The 25474-nt window shown below is 39.9% G+C and overlaps 1 protein-coding gene across 1 annotated transcript in view; it reads left to right on the top strand.

Annotated features, from left to right (window-relative positions):
• LOC106082286 (uncharacterized) overlaps positions 1 to 25474 on the top strand; it is a 453600-nt gene that overhangs the window by 87067 nt on the left and 341059 nt on the right. Inside the window, exon 2 of the mRNA XM_059363388.1 lies at positions 15043 to 15072. The gene's annotated coding sequence lies outside the window, so the exon portion shown is untranslated. The remainder of the gene's footprint in view (positions 1 to 15042; positions 15073 to 25474) is intronic.

Below are 25474 nucleotides of genomic sequence, written 5' to 3'. Positions count from 1 at the left end.
GCCCATTTATTGACAAATTTTTGTAAACGCTTTTGTAAAACGCTTTCTTCGACGACTATCGGTTCAGATTTAGGTATAGCTCCCATATATATGTTCTTCCGATTTTAAGGTATATTGCAATAAAGTACTCATATTTTAATCGATTCTCTCAAAATTTGGCTTTCGGCATTACTGGTGAATTTCATAGAAATCGGCCCAGATTTAGATATAGCTGTTATATATATATCGCCCGATTTTTAATCCAAAAGCCACTGTCAGCGCATTGTTTGACTAATCTCGCCATAATTTTGCAAAACGCTTTCCTCGACGGCTACCACAATGTCTATAAAGTTTGGTCGTTTTTAGCTAAGAAACGTATAGGAATTCTTCCTATTTCTTAATTTTTTTCAGTGTAGACAACATTGTTTTCTTTAATTTTCCTCAAGATTTCCATAGCATAATTAAATTGTAGATTGAATTAAAGGTGGCAGCGCATATCCGGTGTTGACGGTATCTGGCCACAAGCTTGCGTTGCTAACAATTGTCTTAAACGAATTGGCGCTACAAGGCTGGAACCCCAGAGGCCATTCTAATTTTATTGTTTTTTCACACAATTTAATTTATTTTCTTTTGTTATTGTCTTAACAATTTAAGTTTTTGTTTCTTCCCAACATCTTTGAATTGTCTTTACTGGTCAATTGCCGGACAAAAACTAAACAAAACAATGGAAGAACTAAACACTAGCTCTAAGTCTGGGTGCGGTGGCGAAGTCTTTACAAGAAACAAGTGTAACAATTATCATAAAAGAGATGGATAGGTTTAAGTTTTTCCTTTTTTCAAAGAACAAGTATTTTCTTTCCATTTTGTTGGATAGGCATGAGGAGTTTTTCTTGGGCAAACAGAAAACTAAAACAAAAAAAAAAAAACGTTTGTTAATCTTTAATGGTTAAGTTACCCCGGGTGTGTGTATGTATTTGAAGATGATACCAAGTGATCAGAGTGCTGAAGTGATAAATATCGCTGCATTTGACCCAAAGCCTGGCTTTATTGTTTTTTCCTTATCTCTTTTCGAGGGAATTATGTTAATTAGATAATGTGCGTGTTAGTCACTTTGGTCAATATCGCCGCCATCACCATCACCACCACCACCACCATAGCCATCATTTGTTCTCATGAAATGAAGACTTATTTTATTTTAATTTCTGACATTTAGAAAATTTACGAGACGTGTAGGCAACTAGTTTTCTTTTCGTTTTTTAATTTATTTTCAAAGTTAGTCAAAAACCTTTCTTTCCTCACGCCCATCTCCTCACTGGGAATTTCTTATTATTTGTAGGCCTTGTTAATTTATGCATAATTTGATAACATTAGCTGAGAACCTTAGCCAGTAATTCATCGCACAATTACTTGTGGGCTACGACAACTGGACTTATGGCCTGGACATTCTTAACGAGACTGGCTGACTCAGTCATATCTTGTGTTGGTCTTGACTGATTTCTTATTAATAAAAGTTTGTGGGTTTTGTGACCAGCCTAGCTAGCAAAAAAACGTGAGAAAATGTTAATTTCCAAGTGGTTCAATGAACTCTACTTAAGTGAGTAGTAGTTTTAATAGAGTTGTCTAAGCTTTTTAATTTAGTAAACCTTTAACGTGCGTTGCTAATGCTAGACAAATATAATCATAGAAAATAATTCTGACAGTATCTAACATGACCTAGTTCTTAATTTTAGTTAAGCCACACACAACTTGAACAGTTAAGTGAATCACCGATATTCCCGATTTGGCCATTAGAAAGAATTTTAATTTATCTAAGCAAATGGGGGCGTTTTTAGAATCCTCCATTTATCCTTCCAAATGTCTAATCCCAGCAAAAACTTGGTAAGTACATGTCATTATTTTTGGCATGTAAAATATTGGATAACTCATTATGCTTAGAATAACTAGCAGTTACCAACAGGTATATCATCTTTGTTTCCGGTAGAACATGTCATTACATAAAACACTCGATGAAGCTCAAGTATAAGCACTTATTTGTAATAATAAAATCAAGTAAGAGCGTGCTAAGTTCGGCAGGGTCGAATCTTATATACCCTCCACAATTGATCGCATTTGTCGAGTTCTATGCGCGGTATCTCTATTTTAGACAAACAAAGAATATTGAATAAGAATATTGAATGCTATTGGAGCTATATGAAGCTATAGTCCGATTCGGACCATAAATTAATGCTGAACATTGTAGAAGTCATTGTGTAATATTTCAGTTCATTCGGATAAGAATTGCGCCTTGTAGGGGCTCGAAAAGCTAAATCGGGAGATAGGTTTATATGGGAGCTGTATCAAGCTATTGATCGATTCAGACCATTTTAGACACGTATATTGAAGGTCATGAGAGAAGTCGTTGTACAAAATTTCAGCTAAATCAGATGAGAATTGCGCCCTCTAGAGGATCGAGAAGTCAAGATCCCAGATCGGTTTATATGGCAGCTATGTCAAGTTCTATACCGATTAAAGCCATACTGAGCACAGTTATTGGAAGTCATAACAAAATATATAATGCAAAATTACTGCCAAATCGGATGAGAATTTCGCGATCTATTGGCTCAAGAAGTTAAGATACAAGATCGGTTTATATGACAGATATACCAGATTATGAACCGATTTGAATCATACTTAGCACAGTTGTTGGAAGTGATTCCAAAACACTACGTGTAAAATTTCAGTTAAATCGTACGAGAATTGCACCCTCTGGAGGCTTAAGAAGTCAAGACCCATGATCGGTTTATATGGCAGCTATATCATAACATGGACCGCTTTAAACCATACTTAGCGTAGTTGTTGGAAGTGCTACCATAACACTACGTGCAAAATTTCTATAAAATCGGATAAGAATCGCGCCTTCCCTAGTGGGGTCGTTCCCAACAATGCAACAATGTCTCTGTGTGTCCATACTGAGACATTGGTTGACGACATGGGAGTAAGAGCGGATACAATGGAGGACATGTTGATGCTTTTGGTGAAAAAATAGGACTGAAAGCCTGGTAGGTAGCAAGAGTGGTATTTATACACAAGCCTTGCAAGAAAAGCTATGCGACTCTAAATGCAAGCATCTATAAGTCTCGCGTCCTTTCTACTCAAAACCGTAGATTGGATACCATGATAAACAGTAGGATATCCAGCGAATTGGTAAAATATAAGCGGCATGTCTATGCCAACAGAAGATAGGTGAGACCGAGATTGTGTATAAAATAGAAGATTCTTCTAAACCCATTTGAGATTTTGTCCTACTGACCTAAACCCCGTTTACATTGCTACTTTAACCCGGATTGAGCCTTAAATCGTCACCTGATTTAATAAAGGGATGATTAAGCCATTAAAACAGGTTTTAGTTGCTTGTTGAAGCCGCTTCTGCAGGGAAAGAGAGCCTTATTGTAGGAAGTGATCCGGATTTGTTCGTGGTTTTACTACGTTGCAAGAGATCCTGCCTTCAAGCCTTATGTTGCTTGTTGAAGCCGCTTCTGAAGGAAAAAAGAGCTTCATTGTAGGAAGTGATGCTAATGCACATCAACAGATATGGGGAAGTTCGGACTTAAACGAAATGTGTGAGTTGCGGTTTGTAATAAAGGGAATAAACTGAAGATCTAAGCGGAACGATATGCGACTGGGAAGTGTTGGATGACCATAGCTTCTCTGATCTTCGTAATATTAAGCTCAGCCTTGGTGAAAATACCGCAGAAATAGTCCCTCGATTAAGCAGAGGAAATGCGGATTGGGATAAATTTCGGCGCACATCCTGTACGATTATCTCTTCTAGACCAGAAAAGGAAGTGGAAACTGCGGGGTACATAGACATAATGGTCAAGCTGACCACAAAGGCCCTGAATTACTCGCTTGCGTCAGCATGTCCTAGTGCCGAGCCAAGGAGCAAACTGCGACTACCATGGTGGAACCCAAAACTGATTGGTCTAAGGTAGGGGTGCAGAAAACTATTCTACAAGGGCACCACACGATTGGTACGTCTACAAGGCTGAGCTGAAAAGGCTCAGAACCAATACTGGGTGGAATTCTGCAGCTCCTTGGAGGATACATCTAAGGCCTTAGGCTAAGGAAAATTCTGTCCTCGAGGCGTATTGCGGTGGAGTATATTCAAAAGTCAAACTGTAACAACAATGTCTAGTGAATATTCCAAAATTATGTGGCCTGGTCTAGACTTCAACAGGTCTTCCGCTTTACTGTCGCTGACTACAACGGACGTCTCAGTTATTGTGTCCGTTTTGACAGGTCACCGTCTGATCGAAAAACCTGTGCATGTTCCTTATAGGCTCAAAAACCGGGGTAGCGACTTTCTTTAAACTTTCACATATGATGTAGAATGGTCCTGTATTGGGGTACAAAATTTTTTTATTGCCTGAAGGGGGCAGATCTTCGCCTTATCCTTATTTTGTTTCGAATATCGTCAGATCTCTAAGATGGGTGAATTGTTGTAAGCTAAATTGTATTGTATACTCTTTTATAGTAACCAACAAATAAAAATTTGGTTCCAAAGTTGTGCTGGGATGCCTAGGGGCCGCTCCACCCCAAAGCCCGCCAAAGGGATATATAGAACAATCACAACAGTATTTGATTCAAGTTAAAGGTATTTGAGAGTAGAAAATGAATCTAATATTCAAATATGAGGCAAAGAGTATGCGGGCCGTTCCACCCTCAAAATATCTCGAAATCGGACATATTTACCGTTCTTGACAATATGGGGCTTTAGTAAAAAGTCTTTGAGAGAGGAATACGAAATTGATATCCACTTTTGGGACCAAGTGTCTGAGTGGCCACCTCACCCTCAAAACACTATCCGCCAATCGGATTTCCGTAGTTACCGACCCTGGGAATATGGGGCTCATTTGAGAAGTATTTTGAAGTAGTGCACGAATTTGATATCCACGAGGGAGTGAAAGAAGGCGAAGCGGTGCGGGCCGGTTCGGTTAGTTAACATATATATTCTTGATTGCCACGCCTTAAGTAAATCTGGCTTTACAGACAGGCCAGAATAGGCATTTGCGGCTTCTGATGATCACATGTTGATAGTTTAGGAACATGCTGCATTTAACTGTGGTAATGCTGATTTGAAATTTAGTCTATATGGACCATAAAAAGAAATTGCAAACTAATTGTTTCATATATGACTTTATAAGCTTTCTGGCTGAATCTTTTTTTATTTGCAGACATTTTTACAGCTGGCCATACTTTTCCTTTCCCATATTCAGTTAAACTATTTTTATGACTTCTTTGGAGGCTTGTCATTTTCTATGTGTTTTTCCATTTTCCTTGTTTATTTCTTTTATTTCATCTTATTCCTTCTCTCTTTTCCTCAAATTTACAAAGGTTCACACGCTCGTTCAACTTTGTTTTGGTCTAAGTCAAAGCAAGTTTTGTCGTAATTTTCGTTTTGCCATTTTTGCGACGACGTTGTATGGCATGCCTTTTGTTTGGCTAGATTAATTCGTCGGTTTTGGTGATGCGAATCTTTCCCATCTATTAATTTAGTCACTATGGCGGCCACAAGTGGGGACACCACTAATATGAAGGCTATTAACTTGCTTTAACCCAAAAGTACTACTTTGCCAACAATGGGCCTTACTTAGGCAATAAATAAACAAATGGAGTTTTAACTGTCTGTAAAGTGCCTGTGTTGGGAGATTTTATGTGTTAATGGGTTAGGGAGGCTATGAAGCTCCATAAAAGAAATTAGAAAATTGTCTTAGGAAATCTGTGGAACGTGAGAACTCTTAAAATAATGTGAAAACTTTTAATAGCAAATCACGAATAAAGTTTACGAAAGTAAGGATTTGCCAAACAAGTTGATAAATAGATTTGGACTTAATGTAATCGATTGTTTGGAGTGGGGATTTCCCTGATTTATTTTTTAACTTGTTGAAAATTTTTGTAAGGGATGCTGAATACAAATTCCGGGAAAAAACATGTTTGTATACAAACTTCAAATTCAAGGATAGAGGATATAAAAATCATTTTTCTATTAACTGAAAACTTATATAAATATGAAATTTTTGCGGCGATAAACTTTAAGACACGTTACGGTATGTTTTAGATCTGTAGTTTTACCTCAAGACCTTGGGCGGTCTATACTACTTTTGAACATAGCCTGGAGAAGGTTCCGTAGCGCAGAGGTTAGTATGTCCGACTTTGACTCTGAACGCCTGGGTACGAATGCTAACGAGGACATCAGAAACAATTTTTCTGCGATGGTTATCCCCTCCTAATGTTGGCGAAATTTGTGTGGTACTTTGTAGAGGCGACCAACTTAAACCACCTAGATCCTTCTTACTTTACACATGATCTCGTCAGCTATAGCCATTCGAATCTCAAAGAGTTATCTCTACCCATTCTCAAACGGTAGATTTTTTGCTAGTTTTTTTTTTTTTTAATTGCATCCCACTGTTAGTTCCTTAAACTATGAGCATTCTATGACTTTAAAAGGGGATGGCGATGCGTCATGGCGGCATGATATATGTTGCACCGGGCAGTCGTTTTTAATTGACGGGCTGGACTAGGTTTTCAGGAAAAGCACCTCTTGGCAGGATCGCTTGTTTTTTCTAGAATCTTATGTGCACTCAGCGCAATTTGTTATTTAAAACAGCAAAAAATTTTGCTAAATTTTTGTCTGCTGAAAATGAGAAAGCAGAAATTACTGCTATTTCAGCACACATAGAACTGCTGTACTAGCAAACATTTCGGTCAGCGAAGTCTGCCGTTCTAAGTAGGGGAAGGTCGGTGGAAACTACCCTGCACGAAGTTGTGCATAAAATAGAAGAATCCTTCGATACCAAAACGTACACACTGGCGGTATGTTTATGGTCAAATCGAGGGGGCTTTTAACAATGTGCGGACCGACACACTGATCCAATCCTTAGACCAGTACCGGGTGGACCCGGTTCTTAGAGGCTGCATAAACCATATGCTAAGGATAAATTGTGTGTCTCATGGCATAAATATAAGGGAGAAAGTGGCACAGGGCACGCCACAGGGGAGGCATTTTATCGCCACTCCTATGGGTCATGCTGACTAAGAAGGGATTTGAATCCTCTGCTACGCAGACGATGTTAAAATACTTCTAAGGGGCAAGGATCCCAACGAGCTATGCAGAAGGGCCGAAAGGGTCTTGCATATGGCATATGACTAGGCTAGACCCAAAGGTCTCAATGTTAACCCAGAGAAGGCTGAAATATGCCTGTTCACGAGGAAGAGGAAGGTGGGCCAATTTAACGCACCACGTTTACTCAATTAGACGATTTCAATATATGACAAGGTCAAATACTTAGGACTGATTTTGGACAGGAGACTGAATTGGAAGTATCATATTCAGAAGCGTACCGAAAAGGCTCACAGATGTTGGACACTATGTAGACGGGCCGTAAGTTCGAAATGGGGCGTGAATTCGAGGATAGTCCACTGGCTCTACAGGAGCATGATTTGACCTATACTTACTTACGCCTCAGTAGTTTGCTAGAATGGTATGGAGAAAAAGTGCAACATAAGGATCATAAGGACAACAGGTTCAGAGAACATGTTGTCATGGCATAGGCGGAGCGATGAGGACCACGCCCACTAGGGCACTGTATGTCAATGGGTCATATATCTATTATAGATAATCAACCCATTGACATACAGATTAAATGTGAGGCAGCCACTATGGCTATGAGACTTAAGGCGATGGGAGAATGGATTGAGGATGGGAGCAGCTCATACCATCGCGTCATAATCGAGGCGACGATAGCAAACCTGGAAGGAAGGGAAGAGGTTTCCGATCAGATACCCGAGATGAACCTTGAAGTCGAGTGCGAAGCACTGCTGCCATCGGCACAGTCTTGGATTGACGAAACCCTTGTATTGCCATCTGGAAGATCATGTTACATGGATAGATCAAAGGTGGAGGACAAAGTGGGCCTGGGGGTCTACATTGAGAACCTAGGGACTGAGATCTGTTTTAGACTGCCTGACCATAATAGGTCTTGCAGGAGGAGATTCGGGCGATCACGGAATGCAAGAGGTGGTGTGGTGCTAACTCGAAGACGTCGAGTGTGAACATCTTTACAGACAGTTAAATTGTTATAAGGGCAATAACAACCAGGACGGCCAGTTCACGAACAGTCTTGCAATGTAAGAAGGAGATTAACGCCTTCTCTGAGAATGGGAAAATGTGCATCGTTTGGGTGTCGGGCCATAACGGATTAAGGGGAAATGAAAGGGCAGACGATTTGGCGGTGAAGGCCAGAGGACTGCCGTCTATAAACTTGGTTAACCCGAAGCCTTTCGGATCAACGCAGTCCGAGTTAAGGGAGTGTGCGACGAATGCAACATTGTGGAACAGCGAAACGGTCGGTAGGACGGCGAAAATCTTATAGGGGGATCCAGATCGTGAGAAGACGAGGCTATTGCTGAAAGGAAGCAAGATGGAGGTCAGTATAGATATTGGTATCATAACGGGACACATAAGACTACGAGCTCACTTATGTAGAATCGGTGCGGCAAATGATAGTATGTGTAGGCCATGCGGGGAAGATGATGAGACGTTGGAGCATTTCCTTTGTCATTGCCCGGCTTTCGCGTGTAAGAGATACCGGCACTTAGGTGGGGACACTATACCAGAAATGAACCAACTTAGGGGAATGGCATTGAAAACGATTAAGGTTTTTGTAAGTAGCACGGAGTTCTTAACTTAGATATTCTTTTTCGAGGTTACTTTTTTGTATCGGCGCATAACAAGCCGAATACTGGCTTAGGTGTATGTCCATAGTTGTATGAGGCGGATTAATATCTGCACCCTCTTTTCAACCCAACCTAAACTAACCTAAGTACAAAAATCTGCTGAAAAAATTGTATGCTCTGTTTGCCTGTTACTTTCTTTGATTACTTTAGGTATTTTTTTAGAAATTTTGTTAGAAGTGGTGATTTTAATTTGTGGAATATTACTGTGAAAAGCTACCTAAACCATCCATTGGTATACATTTTAGAATGTGGCTAAGCTCGCTCTCATTGTTTGTTATTGCTCTTCTAATGTGTACATGACTGGCATCGCCTTTTGTTTCTAAATTTAGAGAAAAAAGATTATGGAAGGAATACATTTAGTGGTAATGATAGACGTCCACTGAGGCACACATTTACATTTCTATTTTATTTTTTCTTCTTACACCCCCTTCATAAATAAGCATAAGTCATTTTCAGCAAACAACAGACTTAGCAGCAGTCCAGCCTGCTGCTCTGAAATTGCAGCACTGCTGCTGTAATAGCAGAACTACTGCTACAATAGCAACGAAATTAACTACTAATATTCGGCAGACAATGATTGCTATTTTCAGCAAACTTTTTTCCATGAGTGTACGATAATCGCTTGAATGATTCTGACGCCATGTGTTGTAGGATAGACAAAGCCCTGTGATCGAATGTTTTAGGAAAGAAGAGTTTTTATATTAGGACTTAGGAAGCATGAGGGTATTTAGGAAGCGTCAGGGTATTTGGTGACAAGGAGAAGTTGGAGACAGTCAGCAGCTTTTGTTCCATTGCCCCGAAATATAGAGAAAAAAAGACAGAATTATGTTTTAGATCTATTTTCGTGTCTTATATTCTTGGGTTAATTCATTCTCATGTGCATGTCTTTGCCCATCTGCAAATTTTTTTAATGGTATGGAATTACTTAAATGGCATATTACCGGTGTGGTATTGTTTCCATCTACTGGTGACCCATTTACCACATGATCCACATTACCTTCCTATATTACATGGAATATGTGTTAAAACATTCTTGATTTCAACAACAACACGAGTACGACGGTGACAACGACAACGGTTATCATGACAGGTCTTAGGAATTTGTCGTTAGGAGCAGCAGTTCCTACAACACGTCTTTGTGGGTTCTTACTTTCTTTCCCAATAATGGCCTTCTGCGTTTTTTCACAATGGAACACGGCATGGCAGAGTATTTAAGAACAAACATTTCTTCCCATTGTCACTTTCAATAACTTAATGAGAAACGATGGGGCAATGGAAAACTAAATAGCTGTGTGCCTATGTTACAGGAGAAAATGGAGAAATGGAATGTGTTGGACGGTTATGTTAGAAAACATGGCATGTGCCCCATTGTTTGTCCGTCCATCTGTCTGGCTGTCAGTTGCCAGTACCTGCTTAGATTTTTAGCCACTGAACCACTGCCACGTTTTGCTTTGAGAATATCAGCACATGGCCGTATGACAGAGTGAATCAAGTCACTGCCACTTTATCACGCATCATGTGGCCAAAGCTAACATGGAATATGCCCGCCAACCCATCTCACTGCCAACCAGTGATGAATGAATCAAGCAAACATCTATCCAAGCTAGCAAACAACATCTTTGCTTTGCGGACAGACGTACAGACAGAGAGCGAAGAGACAAATAGAAATGAATCTAGCGATGCCGCCTCTTCCTGGCATGTCAACAAGAAATCCGTCAAAAGAAAAGTGGCTTATTGCACTTGCCTGCTTCATTTTTTCCTTTGTGCCCAACCCCCGCGTTCAGCTGAAGCAGAATTCGTTTTCGCATCTATGTAGAAAATTAATGTACATATGTTTAGTTTTGCCCTCCCCCCTTTGCCACCCCCTCAAGGCACATACCTATGTATGTTATGCAGCACTTAGGATTTTCTTTACTTTATGTTGTGTTGTGGAAAATCTTACTTGGGCAACTTGAGGGAGGATTTTGACATAATATGCGTGGTTATGTTGGTTATTTTCTAGCTCACTTTCATTGGGAAATAGAAAAGGTTCAGAGGACAAAAAAGTTCATTTAAGAATTGTAAAAAGGGCCTTGGAATTGTCCTTGGTGGAAACTATTTAACTGAACATAAAAGGAAACCTTTTGAAAATATTTTGTAATTCAGGAAAATGTACTGTGAACTGCCATTAAGCCTTCCAAATAAGCGCGACCATTAGATGAGAGATGTTTTTTTTTTTTATGCTATCGAGAGACTCGTGGTGGTATGGCAGTTACATCTGTATATCCAAAAGTCTTGAGCAACTCAAAGTACCTAATTTCAGCCAAATCGAATCAAAAGTACTTTTCCAATAACCTCAAAAAATCTAAACGAGAAATCGGGGAATTTCGCCGACTAAAACAATATATTGTCCGATATAGTTCAACTTCGATAACCTGCCCTTGGTTAAAACTGCAAGTTTCAGCTCAAGGTCTTAATTTTTAAAAACTGTAGCGTGATTATAAAAGGCAGATGGACGGACATGGCTCTGTAAGATAAGATTTACCAGATTCAATTGTTCATTTTAATCCATTTTGCAGGGACAGGAGAAGGAAGATGCATTTAACTTCCTGCCATTGAACCAGTCTGCTCGATTTAAAAAGCCTAGTGCCTTGCCAATGTTCACATCTGCTAGTTCAGGCAAGTTCTCAAAAAAGGTGGAACCCCTTCTTGCCAGAACGGGCTACGCATCCTGAAGTTGTTCCATCGTTCCCTCTTTCTCGATGTCCTCATAGATACTGCAAAAATCGTTACTGACAATCTTTAGTCGATCAGCATGTTTTTAAATCCACTCTCTGATTCTCCGGCAAAACTGGTCATGTTGCGACCGTTTTGCTGGAGGAACGTAGGACGACCTATTTTGAGTAATACACCACAATTTGACTGCCCTGAAGTTGTGGGAAAAGTTCGAAAAAGAACAAGAGAAGACGAATCATTATTAGCACATCGGCTCAAACTCCATATTAATTGGCCAAAACATCGAATTGATGTGTTATCCGCCGTACAGTCCTGACTTGCACCCCCAATGGCTTTTTGTTGTTGAACACTTTAAAAAGCATTAAACTCATTTTTGATTACAAAAATTTGCTTTTTTTTATCAAACCAGAAACTTATATAGCAGCCCTCGTATGAATATCCATGACCGTCGATTAAACGATGTCCATTCGTCCATTTTTTTTTTCATTCAAATCACAAAAAAAGTTGATATCGATTTGTAATTTAAATGAAATTGATCCAGGTCTAAAGCTCCCTCTCATAAAACTTGACCACCTTATTTGACTTCTGGAGGCCGTAGAGAGTATAATTGCCAACTAGTTGGTCGAATCTAGCTTGGGATTTAGTTCCATTCTAAGTTCATAACCAAATACTGATTTCTCTTCTTCACCGATTCCATATCTTCAGCGTCTACATATTTGACTTCTGGAGGCCCTGGAGAGTATAATTGCCAACTAATTGATCGAGACTAGCTCGGGATTTAATTCCACTTTAAGTTCCCTTTTTCATCGATTTTTCTTCCGGATTTCTAATCGGCAGAGAAAGTGTTTGTTCTTGTTTGCAATTCTTCATTTGAAACACGGTTTGACCAGAAAATTCGAAGTATTTGTCTATGCAGCGATTTATGAAAACTTGGACTTTGCAGGCAGTCGCTTGTGTCAAGCTCCAAGTTGTACAACCATATAAGAAAATCGATTTCACATTACTGTTGCTGACTTTTGTATTATGTGAGGTGTCACTGCATCTCCAAACTTTGTTGAGTTCTAATACGAAGTCTAATAAATTTAAAAATAGCGTCGGTGACAGGACACAACCCTGCTTTACTACTATGCCGATCCCGAATGGTCGGCCCTCTTTTCCATTGAAACGTACTGAAACTTCAGCATTCCTATACAGCTTTTGGGGCTGCCCTTATTCAACAGCGTGCCCTACATTGAACTTCGTAAATCTGTGTCAAAAGTATTCTTGAAGTCAATGAATAAAAGGTATAGGTGTGTATTAAGTTCTCCAGATTGTTCAATAATTATGCGCAGGGAGTTAATGTGGTCGGCACAAGAACGTCCTGGCCGAAAACCTGCCTGTTCCTTCCTCAAAATGCTGTCAAGTGCAGTCGAAATACGTTGCAGAATAAGACTTGTCATCACTTTATTTATTGCGTTTAGCAATGTAATCCCCCAGCAGTTCTTACACTGGGTAAGGTCACTCTTCTTTGGGATTGTGACCATGATCCCCTTCTTCCATTCCGTGGGGACAGCGTTTGTATTCCAGGCCTCCCTGTTTATTGGAGTGATCGCTTGAGCTATGGGGTATGCTCCATACCGCAACAGTACAGCTGGTATATTATAAGGGTCAGCTGATTTGCCATATTTGAGTGAGACCAGAGTCCTTACCCACCTTGCCATTAAAATCTTCCATAACAAGTTTAATGTTTCCTTTTGGTAGAGAGCGTATCACTGTGTCGAGTTGGGAGTAGAATTGATCCTTTATTTCGTCGTCATCGAGTTTGTTTGGCGCGTAGCATTGTACAATAGATATTTTGCCGAATTTTGAATTTAATCTTGCCTTCATGATGCGTTCAGATATAACATTGTATGATAGAAGAGCTCGCTTTGCATTCGGCGATTGTAAAAGACCGACGCCCATTTATTCGGTGGATTTCATTGCCTGAAGAAATGAAGTGGTAGCCACCTTGAAAATCTATAGTTCCCGATTTCGGCCATTCACTTAAACCGAGGATGTCCAGGTTGTAGTTTGACATCTCGTTCTGGACTTGGTAAAGTCTTGGTGCCTCTAAGAGAGTTCTTACATTCTATTGGGTTGCCCAAAAAGTAATTGCGGATTTTTTAAAAGAAAGTAAATGCATTTTAAATAAAAATTTGAATGAACTTTAATCAAATATACTTTTTTTACACTTTTTTTAAAGCAATCTAAAAGTAACAGCTGATAACTGACAGAAGAACGAATGCAATTACAGAGTCACAAGTTGTGAAAAAATTTGTCAACGCCGACTATATGAAAAATCCGCAATTACTTTTTGGGCAACCCAATATATTCCAATCATAAACCGTGTTCTGAATTCACAGTTGGTCATCGGGGAGTTGTCAGTTCCATTATTTCTTATTGATATTTCTGTAATCGTGATTTTTTTAGATTGATGGCGGATTGGGCCATCGCATCGGTGCCTAGTGCTAGGGCTGCCAGCGACCCACTAGGCCGGACTTTCTTGATGGTGAATCTTCTGAAGATCTGCGAGCGCCGCTGTTGGCCATTTCTTTTGGCTCACCAGCTGCCAACCCTGTTGCTCGAACCCATCATTATCGTATTCCTATTCGCGTAAGCGGGACACCCCCTGCATGTGCTAACTTGTTGGTTCGAGCCCCGCATATTTTACCCTCATACCTGATGAGCTTTCCCAATCCACCACCTGGGAAGGCGTCCGATGGAATAAGTAGCATTGAACTTCAGCACCTGGGGAGCGGAAATTTTAGTAGATCTGGTTGAAATTTCGTACGTTCTATATTGTATGACGACTTTCAGCCATCTTGCTATGTAATGTCCAAATTGATCCATTAACTGGCATGGCTACCATATTGAACGTTTCCTCGATTTTATACTTTGTACGTCTGAAAGGTCCCATTCCTATCGGATTTGACTGCATGACATATATGACAAATTATGTAGCAATGTATTCCAACATCTGCTCCAGTGTGGCCTTACTCCGATCCCCTGCATGGGTTTCATGAACATCTGGAGGGCATAATTTCAAACCGATTTGTTTGGCAAATATGGGCTGAATCGATCAATAACTGATATAACTTCTATGTAAACTGGCCTTGTGTTGATATTTCTTGAGCACCAACATAGCGCATTTCTTATCCAAATATTAAAAACAGTTTCCATGTGAGCTTGTGCTTTAACCTACAACTTTTGCCTTTGCTTACTGGTTATATATAAGTTTAGTCCAATGCGTATGAACACCTTGGTGTAGGCTGTCCAAATTTATCGGAATTTTTGCTTCTCTAATATTATTCTGTGAGCGAACGTTTTTGATTTAGCTATTAGCTCATAGTCGTATATTCAATCTATCGGTCTTACCACTTTTTTCCAATAACACACTTCTTTGATGTGATTTACTTCTAATACCCCATGAACGATTTTCTCAAAATACATACATGGTTACAAATGGAAACATCATAGTGTCTCAGTGTCTGATAAATCTCAATATGTACTAAATCCACTCTTAATACTTTTCTTTCCTTTTTTTTGTCATTACAGATTTAAACATTTCCGAAATTAAAAGCAAAGGTAAGTTTACGAAAAAAAGCAGATTAATTTTCCGGCATTTCTTTGTCAATTTTAATCGGCTTAAATGAGCCATTTACTTGTTGCTGGAAATGCCGTTTTAAAAACGGAAACTACAACGAATTGAACTTTAAACCCCATTTGACCAAATCATTGCAATTAGCCGTAAGGTATTTTGACACCTCTTCCAGACAATGCTGTGGACGAAACCCACATACACTGCGTCCAGCGGAACTGAACTAAATGAGCATAAATTGTTGTTACCTCTAGCCCATTGCCGCGTTCCCCTCTTGGAAGTGTATAAAGCGAGATAACTTTTGTTATACCATGATTACATGTTTTAATGAAATTGTAACCCAAATTTTATGGTAGCTTTATTGCAAAGTGTTTGTAGGCGATGAGATGTGTGGGGGAGAAAGGGTAAAACGTTGAATGAAAACGCTTTGAAGAGTAAAAAGACAAAATATATTACTGTCTAATACCGTCTTCACCTACTACGACCGAGTGAGTGGTTTTTGCTTGCATTGGGCAAATGGTTTTATTTTTCTTACTGCTCAACCTGACTACATTCAGTTCGAATTGTTTTAGACCAAGTGGCATCGATGACAAGTGCTTAACTCAGACCTACTGAACTGACCGAATTTTTTGAGAAAAGCGATTAAGTGCATTCAGTAATGCCATTTTGACCTGACAATTTACTCTTGCGAAGAGGAAGAGCATTTGCTTAAATATGCGAAGAAGGTTTCTAAAGAGTGATTTTTTTGCTATTATCTTTTTGGCAACACTGGCTTAAACAGCTCACGCACGTTTCGTGTTTTGTTTCACTGGTCAATACTAGGACCCACACTTTAAGATCGAACAATATCAATGTCCGTTATACTTAAACCATCTAAGGCGGAAGTTACAAAAGATACAAGGATCCCATAGTAGCAGCTGGGAAAAGAGATTATTCCAACTTTAGCAGGGCTTGCACCTGCAAGACTGACTGCATACTGTATGTCAGACCTACAATCCAATATGGTGTTGTGGTTAGGTGAACAGCGCTCCAAAAATCCAGCTGGATCCGAAAGATTTTTGTGGGGGGTCCTTGTTGGTTTTTGTCTCTAATGGTTGTATTCGAATTTATCTTCACGTATGTACGTGACGTTTTGTTTGTATTGATCCACAAACTTGTATCCGGTATCTATAATCAGATGCTTCGCCCTACCCAAAAGCCTACCCAAACGGAAATTTTGACCGATTAGCACAATATGTGTGTGAAAAGAAAGCTATTTTGAAATGGCGTACTAATCTTATATTATTATCTGGGACCTATTGTCGAAGGGCGGCATACCACCAAATGAACACTGGGTATAGGCAATAAGGAACTCAAACGAATCGGTAAAGTAGTTATTTGGAACCCAAAGTATTGAATCCCCTCCCACCCCAAAAATGCCACCAAACGTACATGTTGGCAACCGGGACTATATGGTTCTCAAATAATAGGTCAATGTGAGTAGAGCACTAATCTGATATCGTAGATTGGGAAGCCCCACCCAAAAAAAAAAAGAATAAACGGACATATAAGCCGCTAGCGCCAAAAAAAAGCAAATCTTGCAACCAGTTATGGTTAAAATTATATAGAAATTACCTGTAGGTTTTTTTAATGCTGTATCCGATGTGATACCTTCATTAAGTGATTTAAAAAGGAGGAAGTGTTTCGGGCCAGTCGTAATTTTTTGCAGAATTTAAAATTCTGGTCGGCAGAACTTAGCACGATAATACTAAGTTGTTCTCATCTGAAAGCTATGAGCGCCCTGGTAGATGAGTCTGATTTAAAATTACTGCTATAACTATACATAACCTTAAATTTTTAAAACTTAAATTTTTATATCCTCCTATATAGGATGGGGAGGCCACCGTAGCGCAGATGTTTGCAAGTCCGCCTATGACTCTGAACGTCTGGGTTCGAATCAGCGGTGGTTTTCCTCTCCTAATGCCGGCAACACTTGTGAGGTACTATGCCGTGTAAAACTTCTCACCAAAGAGGTGTAGCACTGTGGCACGCCGTTCGGACTCCGCTATAAAAAGGAAGCCCCTTATCGCTTAAGAATTAGCAAGATGTAGAAAATTGGAAAAAAATTCTACATTATATACTTGGTCCGAATCGGTCCAAAACCTGATATAGCTCCCATGTAAACCGATCTCCCGTATATACTTCTAAAGCTTCTAGAGTGCAATTTTTTTTTATATACGATGATTTTTCTTATGACATCCAACAGATCTACGAAGTATGATATCAATCGGTCCAAAACCCGATATAGCTCCCATGTAAACCAATTTTCCGAGTATACTACGTAAGCCTCTAGAGGGCGCAATTCTTATCCAAACTTATAAAAAAATCCATGGGATTTCTTGATATGACCTTCCATTATCCTTTTGTAGTCTCTACCTATAAAGAGAACTCGTCCAAAGAACTTGTGTTACCTATAAAGGCAAATAACTTGATAAGTGCTATCCGTGATGGAGGGTAAATAAGATTCGACCCGGCAGAACGCAGCACGCTTTTACTTATTTTATATATAAATAGCTGAACCGATATAGTATATGTATATCGCTTGACTAACAGTATAACAATATAAATGCCTTTATCTGAATCTCTTTTTATCTTTATTGGTCTATGAATTCGCTCGGAGGGTTTAGAGATATATAAAGTAAACCCCATTCTTAAAAGTCTTCATGTCAGTACAATATTGTCATGATGTCTGATTGAGGAATGTTTTCGGAGGTGAGGTGGTCCCCTAGAAACTTGGCATGGAAATAGTCTCAAATACTATTTATTTAAACCCCATATTTCCTTTGATTTAAGGAGAGTTTATGGGATGAGGGGTCCTGAAACACTTGGCATCATTCTTTGTACTCTTTGGGGAGTGTTTTGTGAAAGGGGCGGGGTGAAAGGGGATATCAAATTCGTATTGTACTCCCAAATACCTTTTAGTTAAGCCCCATATTGCCATAGTCAGTAAATAAGACCTGTTTGTGGGGTGTTTTTGGGAAAAAGATAGATCCCCAGAAAATTGGTTCCGAAAGTGGGTATTAATTTCGTACTCTTCTTCTCAATACCTTTCATTTGAGCCCCACATTGACGTGGTCGGTAAATATGCCCGATTTAGGGGTGTTTTGGGGAGTGGGATGGTTCCACCCCAAACACTTAGCCCAGAAAATATATCAGCTTCGTGTTCTACTCTCAAATATCATTCATTTGAACCCCATATTGCCACTTGCCACAAAATTTGATATCAAATTCGTTTTATAATCTCAATTAACTTTCATTTAAACCCCTTATCGCAAAAGTCAGCAAATATGTCCGGTTTGGGGTATATAGGCCCTAAAAAGTATCCATATCGAGATGCACTCCCTTTAAGACCCAAATTGTCGTGGTAAGCAAACACGTCCTATTTGGGGGTTGTTATGGGGGTGGGACGTCCCCTAAGCAATTGTTCCCGAATGTTGATATCAGATTCGTGGTCTACTCCCAAATACCTTTCATTTGAACCCCATATTTTCATAATCGGCAAACATGACCGATTTGTGGGGTGTATTGGGGGATGAAAATATATATCAGATTCGTGTTCTACTCCAAAAAAATACCTCTTATTATAGCCCCATATTGGAATGGTCAGCAAATACGTCCTATATGGATGGGGATATCAGAGTGGGGTGGCCCGATATATTCTTTTTCCTAAGTATTGATATCAAATTCGTGCTTGACACCGAAGACCTTCAATTTGAGTCCCATATTGCGTCGTATATTTTTCCCCTTTGGGGGTGTGTTTGGGAGGGGCGGCCCCCTTAACACTTGGACCCTCACTTTGATATTCGTATTCTACACTCAAATACCTTTTATTTAAGCCCCATATTGCCATAGCCAGTAAATAAGTTCTGTTTGAGGGGCGTTTTGGGGAAGGGGTGGACCCCCAGAAACTTGATCCCCCATTTGGATATCAGATTCGTATTCTATTCGTAAATACCCTTTATTTGGGCTGCATATTGCCATGGTCGATAAATAGGTTCGATTTAGGGGTGTTTTAAGGGTTGGGGTGGTCCCCTTAACACTTGGACCCACATTTTGGTATCAGATACGTATTCTACACTCAAATACCTTTTCTTTAAGCCCCATATTGCCACAGTCAGTAAATAAGTCCTGTTTGAGGGGTGTTTTGGGTAAGAGGTGAACCTCCAGAAACTTGATCCCCCATTTGGATATTAGATTCGTATTTTACTCGCAAATACCTTTCATTTGTGTGTCATATTGTCATGGCCCAAAAACCACCATTTTGGGAGTTGGTGTGGTCACCCAAGCACTTGGTCCGACAATTGGATATCATATACGTTTTCTTATCCTAAATACTTTTCATTTGAGTCCCATATTGTCGTGATTGGTCTAAATACATACTTAATAAGTTTTTGAGGGTTGGGCGGCCCCCTAACACCCCGATACGAAACTTGGATGCCAAATTTTTATTTTTAGGTTACTATAAGAGAGCACACAAAATTTCTCTTAAATCGCACCAGCCATAAGCGAGATCAGGCGTTTCTGAAAATGAGGGTAAGGGGGAGGGTCCGCGCCCCTTCAGATATCAAAAAATTTAGTACCCTATTTTTACCACGATATCATTATGCACCATCAGTGAAAATTTCATGAAAATCGGTTCAGCCGTTTTTGAGTCTAAAGGGAGGGTCCGCGCCCCTTCAGATATCAAAAAATGTAGTACCCTATTTTACTACGATATCATTATGCACCATCAGTGAAAATTTCATGAAAATCGGTTCAGCCGTTTTTGAATCTAAAAGGAACAGAAGAAAAAACGTACAAACAAACAGCAAGCAAACCGACAAACAAACACAATTTGATTTGTATACCCTCCACCATAGGATGGGGGTTTACTAATTTCGTCATTCTGTTTGTAACTCCTCCAAAATTTTCGTCTAAGACCCCATATAATATATATATTCTTGATCGTCATGACATTCTAAATCGATCTAGCCATGTCCGTCCGTCTGTCTGTCAAAATCACGCTAACTTTCGAAGAAGTAAAGCTTGAAATTTCGCACAAATTCTTCCATTTAGTGTAGGTCGGTTGGGATTGTAAATGGGCCATATCGGTCCATTTTTTGATATAGCTGCCATATAAACCGATTTGGGATCTTGACTTCTTGAGCCACTAGAGAACGCAATTCTTATCCAATTTGGCAGAAATTTTGCACAAGGTGTTTTGTTATGATTTCCAACAACTGTGCCAATTATGGTTCAAATCGATCCATACCCTGATATAGCTGTCATATAAACCGATCTGGGGTCTTGAATTCTTCAGCTTCTTATCCGATTTGGCTGTAATTTTGCATGACGTGTTTGGTTATGACTTCCAACAACTGTGCTAAGTATAGTTTAAATCGTTCCATAACCTGATATAGCTACCATAGAAACCGATCTTGAATCTGGGCTTTTTTACCCACTAGAGGGTGCAATTCCTATTCGATTTGGCTGAAATTTTGCATGAGGTGTTTTGTTACGACTTCCAACAACTGTGACAAATATGGTTCAAATCGATCCATAACCTGATATAGCCGCCATATAAACCGACCTGGGATCTTGACTTCTTGAGCCTCAAGAGGGTCAAATTATTATCCGAATTGGCTGAAATTTTGTACAACGGCTTCTTCCATGACCTCCAATATACGTGTTAAATATGATCTGAATCGGTCTTTAGCCTGATACAGCTCCCCTATAAACCTACATCCCTATTTTACTTCTTGAGCCCCTAAAAGGCCCAATTCTTATTCGATTTGGCTGAGATTTTACACATATACTTCTACTGTGGTCTGCAAAATTCAATTAGCAAAGCAATTATTTTCTTGTATCTTTTGTTTATTTATTTTGTTTATTTGATCCATGGTGGAGGGTATATAAGATTCGGCCCGGCCTAACTTAGCACGCTTTTACTTGTTATATATATATGTGAAAGGTCTGCCTTAGGAACATAACTAAATTTGGTATTACCGGACGACGTTTCCTTTTTTTCGTTTTTTTTCTTGCAACATATGTTGAGATGATAAAAACATTTAATTTTGATGTGCTTTTAACCCCATTTATACAACTTCTGCCGCAGTTTCTTGACCTTACCTCATGCCCTATTTTGCGAACCAGTACGATGTAAGTTTTTCTTTCTTAATAAACACCCATGCTTTGATTAAATTTCTCTTTTTTTATGTGTAGAAAAAATCATTTAACTAAATTCCTACGTCTTTTACTACCAACACCGACAATCAGACAGACCTTTTCTGCCATTCCTGGTTATGCGGTTTCTGGGTATTTCCTTGAATCGGCACATTGCACGTGCCTTTGGTGCTTCTGCCCACAAAACAATCAGGCAGGAAGGCAGTAATGCAGAGCATAAAGGCATGCGGCAGGCAATTGATTCGTGCTCGTGGTTTTGTTTTCGGAATTCCTCATTTCATTTTGAAAGACTTTGACTTGAATTTCTCTTGCGCTCTTCTGTAGTAGTAAATTAAACGCATTTCACATTCTGTGACCCATATTTAGTCCTAAAGGCTTATTAGGCGACACTGAAGGGTTGGGTGACAGAGGCATAGGGGGAGTGTGCAGTTACTTCCATATTTCCAGTTTCTTTCATCCGCTGTTCTCGCCGAGATAAAGCCTTTATTATTGTGCGTCCATGCATCCATCCATCCACGCTTCGATTGTTCACTTCCCCACTTCAAGATTTGATTTGGTGGCCATTTGTTATGTCAGTTGTTTGTTCGGGGGTTTTTATGCTCACTTAGAATGCTCGTTGGAAGCCACTTCATAAATTATGTATTTTTTTTTTTTGTACAGTGCACAAAACAGCTAAGTGCTGTATAATTCTATAAAAGAATGCCAAAACAAACGTTTTCATTAATAGGACAATGATGGTAATCTTAAATGCACTACATTTAGGTGCTTGATGTGAAGGACTGGTAAAATGCGCTTGTTGAACAAAAAAATACAGCGAAAATTTTGGTAAAAATAATTTTAATTTGGTAAAAATATTATGTTAAGGCCTGGTCGGTCTTAAACTGAAAAACCATCCAAAATAGTTAACGTTTGGCAAGTTAGATTAGGATGTCGTGGCAGTGTGAAATCAGACTCACACAATTTTGGTCCATTGTGATATCACAGTAGCGGACGTGTCTGTAGCCTTCCTGCCTGATTGTCGAGTCCTTAAAAACTACCACTCTTACCTAGACTACCACAGCAGCAACAAAACATACGCTCTCATGGGAATCGATCCAACTCCCAGTGTTGGACTGGGTTCGATTCCCAGAGAGCTCACCAACAACTTCTCTACCGAAACTTTAAGGAAGTTAGGCGAACGTTTTCTCTCTATATGCAAATGTTTAAAAAGTCAAATCGTGGAGTCGGTTTATTTGGGTGCTATATCGGCCTTAACTCCAATTCCAGCCATAATTGGCACGGATGTAATTAGTAGTGAGAACATGACATGCAAAAATTAGCACCAAATCGTGCCAATACCAATTTCGACCTGTTCGTGGTTAAAAATATCGATTTGGGAGATCGGCTTATGCCCAAAGCTGTTTAAAATCTGGGATCGTATTCGCACTCAAGTGCTAAATGCAACAGCCGGGCATTGACATAAAAGTGTTCCAGCTGCTCCTCATCTTCTTCACATGTTGTCACTTGCTGCACCAATTCTGCGTAAGTGCGCCCATGGTTCTCTGTGACGCATAATGTTGTAGAAAGTTAGCTTCGCCTTCTCAAGATCCTAATACCACTTGGGGATTTTTATCACTCAAACGATGCCTTGAGATTTAAGGTTTAGGTAGACTGGGTAACCTATCATGATGGTGAGTTCACTCGGAGGCAAGTCTTGGCCCATAGTGATACCCTAGCGAAATGTAGGTGAGAAAGGATGAGAAAGAAAGAAAGATATGAGATAGATTGATGGAGAGATGTTTAGAGGAGAGTAGGGAGTAAACGCCATGCGACAAGCCCATATTCACGTACATCGCCGGAGGAGCTCGGGTCCACGTCCACCTAACCGTTGGTCCTGTGCATCTACTCACACTTGAGCTCGTGTGTAGGGATGAAATCCTACATCTCCGGTTGCAAGTCGTCTGTTTTTCATATATGAAGAGACCTCCCAGTGATACTTCTGCAAGATCACCAAGATCGAAGAAAACCGACTTCCAAGGTAAAAAGCCTGTACCCTGTCTCGTCAAGACATCTTATGCAGTCATCATTATGAGGGATTTTCGATGCACCAACAGCTCGCCTATCGCACCTGTTATAACTGCTATAATAGTACTAAATGACCTCATATTAAAAGTCAGCAACTAAAGGGTGATTTTTTAAGAGCTCAAGGATAGTTTAAAAAAAAACGCATAAATTCAGAAAAAAGCTTGAATTTTATATTTTATAATCGATAGTAAAAATGCAAATTTTGCCCATGAACCACTAAGGACCAGGGGCAAACTTCTCACATATCAATTAGTGCAGTCCGATTCAAGTTTAAGCTCAATGATAAGGGGCCTCCTTTTTATAGCCGAGTCCGAACGGCGTGCCGCAGTGCGACACCTCTTTGGAGAGAAGTTTTACATGACATAGTACCTCACAAATGTTGCCAGCATTAGGAGGGGAAAACCACCGCTGAAATTTTTTTTTATGGTCTCGCCAGGATTCGAACCCAGGCGTTCAGTGTCATAGGCGAACATGCTAACCTCTGCGCTACGGTGGCCTAAATCTATAGTACGGTTCATATAATTTAATGCTTGAAGATTATTTTACGGAAATGTTGACCGTGACTGCGCTTCAATTGGTCGATCCGCCTAGTCCAATTTTGGCATACTCTTCCCAACGTTTCGGCCGGTATCTCACGAATAAATACCGGTCCCGAATGTGAAATAAAATGTTCACCGAACTCGCCTCTCAATAAGTCCATTGTTACGCGCGCCGTGTATGCCACACAGCGCGTGTGTGGCATACGCTTTGTTGAAACCACATGTCATGCAAGTCAAGGTCTAGCATTTTAAGCAAAAAAAAATGTTGGACATCATCTCATGATAGCGATCACCATTCACTGTTAAGTGTACCACCAAAGTGTACCTTTTGCATTGGATGCTTTGGTTGCTCTTGCAATACTTCTGGCTGATCTTTACTCCAAAATCTACAATTCTGCTTATTTACGTACCCATTGAGACAAAAATGAGCTTCGTCGGTGGATGGAAGAAGCGCGCGATGAACTTTCTTAACAGAGAACGCATTTCGATAATAAAATTCAATAATTTGCAAGATTCATGGTTTAATTATAGACAAAACTGAAGATATTTGACAGTGAAACAAATCACGAAACGTGCGTGAGTTGTTTAAACCAACGTTGCCAAAAAGAAAAAAAGCTAAAAAAATCACCCTTTATTTCGTCGTACTTCGGCTAATACTAGGCTAGAGTATCCTGGTAGTTCAGCACATACCGATGCCTTCATCAGACCTATCATCCGCATCAACGAGTATAATACCCAGAATGAAAATTTGGCCGTGCCCTCCTTCTTCAGTATGTTGAGCTCCTTAGCTTAAGCTTAACCTTATCAGTAAAGTTCTGTATATAGACCTCAAAAGGTTGCATAAACAGCATCGCTTTCAATCCTCGCCTGTAATGTGGATCTCAACGCTCCTCTTTTTCTGACGCAGGCCAATTTTTAAGCCTCCTCGTACTCCTTGGTACTAGTCCTGCTTTCCACAGCCTTTGGCAATACTAACGCCCATATGGCGGCACTGGTCTCACAATGCCCGTGAACATCCAGTAAATCATTTTCGGAGTAATTCTACACGTCTTAACCAAAGTTCTTCGGCGGGAGTTGTAGCCACTCATAGCCTTCTTCTTTCCTCCGGCTTCTTTCCTCCGGCTTCTTTCCTCTGGCTTCTTTCCTCCGTATTCTTTTACCAGGACAGTTTCGAATCAAGGACTAGCCCTATGTAGTATTTCGCCTCCTACCACGATTGCTGAATGGTCCTTACATCTCCTAGTAAAAAGGATCAGCTCCGACTTTCTTGGGTTAGTACTCAACCCATTTTTTTACGGCCTAAGAGCGAGATACATGCTGAGTAGTTTAATCTCCTGGCTGTCTATCGCCTTTTTTCATGAAGCTACATGCGTTGGGATATTTGCAACGTAGTTTGAACAGCTTAGATGCCTGGTTCCTCGCAGAATGTTGATAAGAAATTCCTTTTAGCACTTCTCGCCTCCCATTTGAAGCTATGCAATCCTCTGCGACGTTCGTTTAAGTTGCTCGCTTTATTCTCCCTCTTGAAAATTTGACCATGATTAGAAACAAAGTTCTCACATATCAATGAGTGCTCTCCGCTTAA

This window comes from Stomoxys calcitrans, chromosome 2 (genome assembly GCF_963082655.1).
Source record: "Stomoxys calcitrans chromosome 2, idStoCalc2.1, whole genome shotgun sequence".
Classification (NCBI taxonomy): Eukaryota; Metazoa; Arthropoda; class Insecta; order Diptera; family Muscidae; genus Stomoxys; species Stomoxys calcitrans.
The sequence above is the reverse complement of the archived record's forward strand: the minus strand, read 5'-3'. Positions and strand labels throughout refer to the sequence as shown.